The sequence below is a fragment of the Arachis ipaensis genome, chromosome B08 (genome assembly GCF_000816755.2).
Source record: "Arachis ipaensis cultivar K30076 chromosome B08, Araip1.1, whole genome shotgun sequence".
Lineage (NCBI taxonomy): Eukaryota > Viridiplantae > Streptophyta > Magnoliopsida > Fabales > Fabaceae > Arachis > Arachis ipaensis.
This window is the reverse complement of record NC_029792.2, coordinates 128,155,188-128,163,418: the sequence shown is the minus strand read 5'-3', so window position 1 is coordinate 128,163,418 and position 8,231 is coordinate 128,155,188. Positions and strand designations below refer to the sequence as shown.

General features: G+C 35.0%; 1 pseudogene; it reads right to left on the bottom strand.

Moving 5' to 3' along the window:
• LOC107612930 lies at nt 1,452-7,597 on the bottom strand (annotated as a pseudogene).

Here is an 8,231-nt window from a genome sequence, read left to right as displayed (position 1 = left end):
AACGGGTAGAGACGGAATGTATACCTACAAAGATAAGTTAGAGTTTAATTTTTTACTATTAATGAATAGGAGCAAGACAAGTTCTATGCGAATTATTGTAAAACGGGAATTATTGTAAAGCGGGACATGATAGGACAAAAAAAAAACTCGCCCCATTACCACCCCTATTCACATGTTGTCTTATCAAATTAAGAAATATCAGATAAACAGGTGTTTTTGTAATCAAATTTTCAGCCAAAGTTCTCAAAAAGCTTTTTTTCATCTTTTTTATTTTATTTTAACATAATCTATATGAAATCAAATTATGTTACAATATATAAATCCCTTAAAACAAAAACAGGTGGTATAATATAAAGAAAACTTTTTAAAAAATCACACATTATAACGACATAAAGACGAAACATGGTAAGGCGGGAACAAAGGAAAAGGAAATACTAAAATGTAAGAAAACCTTTTCAATTTCAAATAAAAGAAAATACAATTCAGATCATGATTATTCTTTAAAAGAGTATTAATAATCTCCCCTTAAATAGAACTACCTATTCATTTGCTCTTCAAACAATCAACATTTCTAACTTGAAACACTATAGAGTAAATAAAAAAAAAAAAACACTATATCGGCCGAGAATTACTTAAAAACAGTTTTAACTTTTAACTATCAACAATTAGGCGATAAATAAAATAGTAGATGAAAAAATTAAAAAGAATAAAAAGAAAAAGAGTAAAATATCGTTTTTGTCCCCAACGTTTGGGATAAGTCCTATTTGTGTCCCTAACGTTTAAATTGTCCTATTTGTATCCTTAACATTTATAAAAATGATTCAATGTTATCCTACTATTAATTATACTAACAAATCAGATTATATTTTTCAATTATTCTCACTTGGATGTATTCATTCTCAATTAGGTCTCACTTGGATGTGGTCGATTTTAATATTATATCCACTATTTGTGTTTAGATTCAATTATGTCCCTAGAAAAGTAAATTATGTAAATGTTGTAAAAATTAGTTTCAACATTTGATGAGCTATTTTTCGGAGTAAATCATCGATTCTATCCCAGACATTTGTATTTTAACTTCAAGAAGAAAGAAGAAATTTTTAAAACTTAAACTAATGCGCTCATGATGTGTAATTAACGGCAGGATAACATTGAATCACTTTTACAAACATAAAGAATATAAATAGGACGATTTAAACGTTAGGGACACAAATAGAATTTACCCCAAACTTTTGGGACAAAAACAATACTTTACTAAAAAAAAATAATAGCTAATTATTTGATAAAAAAAAATTCGTTCACAATCTTCTCTCATTCACGAAATTGTCATGTCACTGATAAATTGAAGTGAGTATAAATTCTTTTTAATGAAAATGTAGTTCATTTTGCGATTTGGGTGTTTTGTTTAAAGAATTGCCACTAAAAAATTATTTAAAAAGATATTCATGAAATTTTCGGCTATGATGGAAACGTCTCTTACTGTCCTCATAACTTTAGAATCCTGTATGCACCTTATTTTGCCATCTATGGAAACGAATATCCTTTTATCTAAAAATAAAATTAAAAAACAAAAATCAAAACAAAACTTACAGAGTATTGCCGCATGGCATATTCATTCTCCTCTCTACCTCAAAACTCAATGTTCATGCCTATAATAACACTTACCACGTTCTCTCTGAAGATGTCTATATTATAATTTACCTTCTGTTACACTTATCTCCGGCCGCCGGCCTTTCTTGGAGGAGGAGCGGAGTCTTCGTCGTCGGATTGAATGTCTCCATACTGCCAAATTCCGTGACGGCTAGTCTTCGCTTCACTCTGGAACTGCTCCAAATTATCAAGGGCTAGCTGCCTATCTTTTTTGTCCCACCTGCTTCTTTTCTCTACCCTACCAAGTCCTTGCTGGAAGTTCCATNATAGAGTACAAGGCAAAATGAAAAATGTGTAGAAAAATACAAAACCTCTAGCATAGCAGCATTAACACTGATCTCGGCATCCACGGCAACGAGAGTAACTGCGAGGACTGATCCAGTACCCTGACCTTTAGTTTTTCCTCCAGAAATATCTTTGTCTTCAACCTTGGCCCTGAACTCTTTTCCACTGCTCAAAGTGAGTTCGCTCAAATATTCGGCTGCTTCTTGCCCGAAATCCTCTTCCAAGTTTGGAACCTTAATGTATGCAAGGCTGCACAATTGAGCAAGACCGGGTGCAGAAGAAACAGACGGATCAAGAGGTCGTAACTGACTAAATGTTACTTCTTCTTGGTTACCATAATCAATGTAAAACACCTCAAATTTGTCCTTTGGAGATTCAACTGGTCCCCGAGGTGTATTGACAACCTACACATTTCAATCAGTTTTACACCGTTACTCAATTAAAAGCAAAATTATGTTCAAAGTTCAAACTGCCAAAGTGAAATATGGTATGACATATAAACCATACTGAGATGCTTTGAGTAAAGATATGGAATAAATAGGTTTCCGATTAACTTACCATTGCCCGATACCAAGAGTCATCAGCAAGAAAATGACAAAGGACTATGTCACCCTTCTTGGGATTGAAAGCACCGATCACTGGAGCATCCTTAAGGTTCAAAGATGCAAGCTGCTGCTGAATAGATGCTATCTTTTGATCTCCAACAGTTTGTACATAGAATTTGCCACCACCCAAGACTTCTGTGACAATAACCTATGGAACAACAATGATCCAAATTGTTTACGATTTTTAAATAAAAAACAAGGGTAATCAATGACGCAATATCCTACGCACCTTAAGCACTTCCTGTTGTTTGTTTTCAACAGGTGTCGCACCATTAGATACTTCTTCTCCTTCAACATAATTCTCCCAGATCTGCAGTACAATTCACATAAGTATAGCTAGCACGGGAGGAACTGTAGTAATGTCAAAAATGGTTGGGTATCAGTTCTTACTTTAAGCTTTTTCTTCTTAGCAGATTGTTCAGCTTGCTCCAGAAGGTGAAAATCAGGAATTCTGTCACCTCCAAATGAAGTTTGAAGTTTTGCTAGTCCAGCTTCAAGTAGTGTCAAAGCCACATTGGTCCTGGACTCCCATAAAGACCCCAAGAATGTTCCAGTTCTATCAACAGTTTCGACCTCAATCTGCAAACATGAAAGTTAAAAAATTATTTGATGACTAATAACCAAAGCAAAATAAAGGAGTTCGGCGCAAAGAGGAACTAAACTACCTCAACATCTCTCTGCATTATCTTCCGCCTCATCAAGGCAATTGCCTCTTCAGAATATGGCTCACCACGTCCAGGACATCTGACACCAGAGAATGAAAAGGCATTTCTTGGATGACGACTAAATATGGATAAAAGGAAACAACATATTTTAGTTGTGTTTGGTATGCTTCAGAGTAATAACAAGATTTAAGATAAATTGTAACCATTCTTCTCACCGTGGTCAAATCAGTTATATGCATCACTGGAGAATCTTTGTTAGAATGGATCCCTTTCTTTGCAGCAGTGGCCCGTGCTTCAGCAGCAAGAAGAACATCATAGAAATTCGATCTTTCTTCAAAATCGCGATGTCTAATGACAGTTCCGAAGCCACGTGCAACTACCAACTCAGCAACATTCGCCCCCATTTGCTGACTTGCAGTAGGTGGAGCAGATGAAGGGGCATCATCACCACCAGGCTTTGCATTGGACAACAGGAAGACTGATCCGAAATCCATCACCCTGTTATCAGCACCTCCCGATGGTGCAGATCCATCTGTGGGAGCAATCTTTCTAGAATACTCCATTTGAACATTCACCTGAAAAAATTAGATTAAACGAATTATAACCGAAGTCACCAATGGTATCAAAAGATATATAAAAAGATATTTCCATACTTGTTTTCCAATGAGACGTGTTCTCAAGAACTCCTTTGCTTCGCGGGCATAGGCAGCTGGCTTTTCATCCCGACGAGGATTGCCCATTTTTGGACACCTAATACTTGAAAGGTTAACTCTCCTTTCAGCTAGAGGACTACCATATGGAATGGAATCATCAGCAACAATGATGCAGTCTCCACTCACAACCTCCACCACCTGTGAGACTCAAGTATCAATATTATAAAAATGTACACTTGCAATTGAATTTTTGGCATAAACAAATGGCTGTGTGGCAAATATTTTACCTTTCCAGTAAAGTTCTGGTCATGAATTGCCTTTGAATTTGTAACGGGAGGAACGTAGTTAGTCCAACACCTTAACCTGCTCTTCTTTGCCTGGAGCTCTGCATTCTTCAACTTTCGCTTTGCCTCCTCTTCCATCATATTAGCACTCCACTCAACATATTTGGCATAACCCTTTTGATGGAACCAAATTTTTTTTTTTCAAAAGGAAAATCAGAGAAGGAACACAAACTTGTTTCAATATCACAAAAAGCCAAGTCTACATAATAAATTCACGGTAATCACTACACGAATAAATCACTTACATTTTCCACAAGCTCCAATGCCAGGTCCTTTGCTGAATCACCATCAGAATAATACACTGACCCAATCAAATTTTTGTACTTATCGACACCTTCCAGGACAATGCGAACCTGAATATCCACTTAGAATTTAGAAAATATTCAGATATGGTGAACAGTAATATAACTTGTAGAAGGTTACTCACATCTCGATTCAACACCCGCATCTCAGTGAAAAATTTAGCTTCATGTGCAAAAGGATCAGCAGAAGTTTCAATGGATGCAGAAGCTGCAAGCCTTTGGGCAGAGGTAAGTGGGGCTCGAGTTTCCCCTGCAGCATCTCCATTAGTGTCATCAGTTGTCAACTCTGATTCAACAACACTTTCAGATGTAGCTCTCCTTCCCATTTGTGGGGCCTGATGTAAAGGGTGAATATTAAGCAGCTTATTCTAAAAAGGTTGGCAATGAGAGCAGCATTCATGAACATACCTGAATTCCAGCAACAAAAACTTGTACAAACTGAAATTCTGGGAGCAAATATATCCTGAGGGTACTCCCATCACGAACCTGCTCAACAATTGCTTCCATAGGTACTCCCTTTTTAGCATCTAACAAAGCCATAGCATTGAACTTACTATCATCCCCTCCAAGGGCGGAAGGTGGAAGATTTCTAATGGATGCCTCAGCAGCGCCAGGAACCTGCAATTGCCAAAACAAAAATCACATATGCTGTACTCGAGAGATTTTCATAATTAGATAGGAACCGTCAGTCTGTCACTACATCCCTATTTTCTGTCTCATTCTAGCATCATTCTGTCCAGTTAATTTTGATTGGCAGCAGAAGATCATACTTATGATACAGTGGATATCAAAGCATAAATTCTTTCTGAAAATAGACCTGAATTATCTTGTACAAGAGTACACAAACTTCATGCAACCAGTTATTTAGTTAACTTAAGAGATATTAATGGTGGTAGGAAAAGGCTAACTTCATCAAACACAGATGCCTAACATACTGCAGGTTGGTTTCAACTTTCAAGTAAACCAAGTCAACAGAACATACAGGATGGAGTCTAATTTTTAATGTTTTGCAGGAAACAGAAACCTTCATTAACAGGAAAACTCAAACAAACCTTGCTCCAACGACCAAGACCTTCTTGTTTAGCTTGTTCTTCCAATTGTAACAGCTCTGCAAGGTAGGGACTCGCCTCTCCTTTCTGTTGCCCCTGCTCTCTGACCTGCAAGAATGAAATTGCAACAATAAAAACTCCTGCAGCCGGAAAGTAACTCAAACAAACACAGGCTTGGTTTGGCAAAACTTTTACTTTTCAAAAGTAGCTTATGAAAGTTGTCTTCTAAAAATAGCTTTTAATAAGCACAAGCACTGCAATTGTGTTTGGTAAAACAGTTTTTAAAAATTTAAAAAGTTATAATAAACATATTTATAACGAAGAATATTTTTTTTTTCAAATTTTAGAGACCAATAATTTAAATATTTATTTGATTTACTCTCTATATTAATATAAATAAAGTTATCATTAGTCAATAATAAAACTTGTATGTAATCCAATGTTAGTACTGATAATCCAATGTCTCCTTCTATCCAATGTCTCCTTCTTCACGTTTTAAAGAAGAGAGAAAAACAAACATCTACTAAAAAATACAAAAACAACGAACAAAAAATAATATAAATAGATAGTAGTTCATACCTAATACATGATAGAGATGTATTTGTGTTGAAATTGTGAAGATTAGGTTGAAAAATAAAAAATATATGAAGATTGTGTTAGAATTTGTGAAGGTTAGGTTGAGAAATTAGAAATATATGACTATTTCAATGGCAATATAATGGCGGAAAATATGTGTGGGAAAATAAATGAAATCTGGTGTTAATAATTAATAATGATAATTTCTTGTGCTTTTGCCACAGTCAGATGAAAGCACACAGTATCCAACCTTTGCCCATCCTTGAGAAACAACCAGCAGTGAAACATTCTTGTCACCAAGCATAACGCTCCCAAACTCTCTGCCTATGGAAGGCACAGTGTAATCAACTTTGAAGATCACCTCCTAATCAAACAAAACAAAAAATCAGATTTTCATCAGAAGGACATAAATGGCAACCAAAATAACAAAAAACCACATCACTCAATCACAAAAAAATCAGAACAACAAAAACTAACTCATGATTCCCACCTTCCCAATGCAGAGCTTCCTCAGAAACTCTCTACTTTCCCACGCAAACGGCTCATCCACACCACCTCTACGTGCCTATATCATCAGTAGCAAAAATAGCATCAATGCCAGATAAATTACCAAAAGCATTATATCAGATATAAATATATAAATTCATTCATGCAAATAAATAAATACATAACAGCATAACAAGTTAACACCTAAATCAATGAAGTCAAACAAAAAAAAAAGGTGAAATTCTCTTACCAGTCTAGGAGCAATGAGAGATGATAAGGTGAGAGTCTTCTCAGGAAGGCGACCAGGCTTAGAGCTTGACAAGGCCACAATGACCAAACAGTCCCCCGAAGGAACTGCTTTCACCCTTCCCCTGAACCAACCCGGTCCAGCCGCTGCTGACGCCATTTTCAACAGCTACCTCACGATCTGCAACCATCACAACACACAAAAATATATAAATTTCAAATTATATTAAAAAAAAAAAACAAGTTTTCTGAACACAAGGTCAAATCCATTGTTACACATTCACAGACTCTTTTAAAACACGACGCATTTAAAGAAATCTTAAATTCTGCATAATTAACTTTAAGGAGAAAAGTCCAAGAGCTGGAAAATTTAGATCCAGAAACAGAGAACAGAAAAATGAAGATGGATCAGCGCATGCATGATTGAAAAACAAGAAAAACACGGATCGAAGAATGCGATCACGTGTGGCGATTTGCTGTTACCTTGAAACTGCTCTCAGTTCGGGATCTCTGAAAAAGAGTTTGAACTGAAACCGAAACAAAAAACACTGAATTCTATAAAAATAAAAAATTAAGGTGATTTTTTGTTTACTTTTTTTTTTCTTTTTGTAATTTTTTTTTTTGGGATCGGAATGAGAAGCACGAGCGTGCGTGCAAAGAAGAAAAGATATCAGAAGATTCAGCGGCGGAACAAAGAGTGAAAGATGCAGAGAGAAGCGAAGAGTGTGTTTCGAAGGAAGAGAGTTATATATATAAACACGGACGAGAGTGGGTGGGTTATGAGCTGAATTACAGAATGACCCTTGTTTAATTGAATAAATAATAACTAACATAATAATCTTATTTTCACTCTTTTTAACTTTATGAATTATGATTTTTTTTTCATTAAGTGAATATACCTGATAGATGCTACTAATTTTCTTTACTCTTACTTTACTCTTCTTTAAGCTAGGTCTTTCAGTCACAGTTGGTAATAAATAGAAGTACCCAATTCTTTTGTACTTCTTTATGAAAATACTTTTATTTTATATTAATAAAATAATATTTATCTTCTTTTAAAATTATATGTATTCTTCTTTTAAAGATAAATTATATTTAATTTAAATATTAGTTATAAATTTAAATTTCAAAAAATAATTTTCAAATCATAAAAATGACTATGAATTATTAGGATATATCTTTTAGGTATTTCATGGCATAAGATTTTGAGATCAGAATTTCGGATTTGATTCAAGAAAAAAATATTGCATCTGCTAAGTTTTAACTTTTAAGTGTTTAGTACTAGTGAGTATCAACTACCAACTACCAAGCTTGCGCTAAAGGAGCACGTGGCTATTATTAGAGAACATGGAAAATGATATTTTTTATTC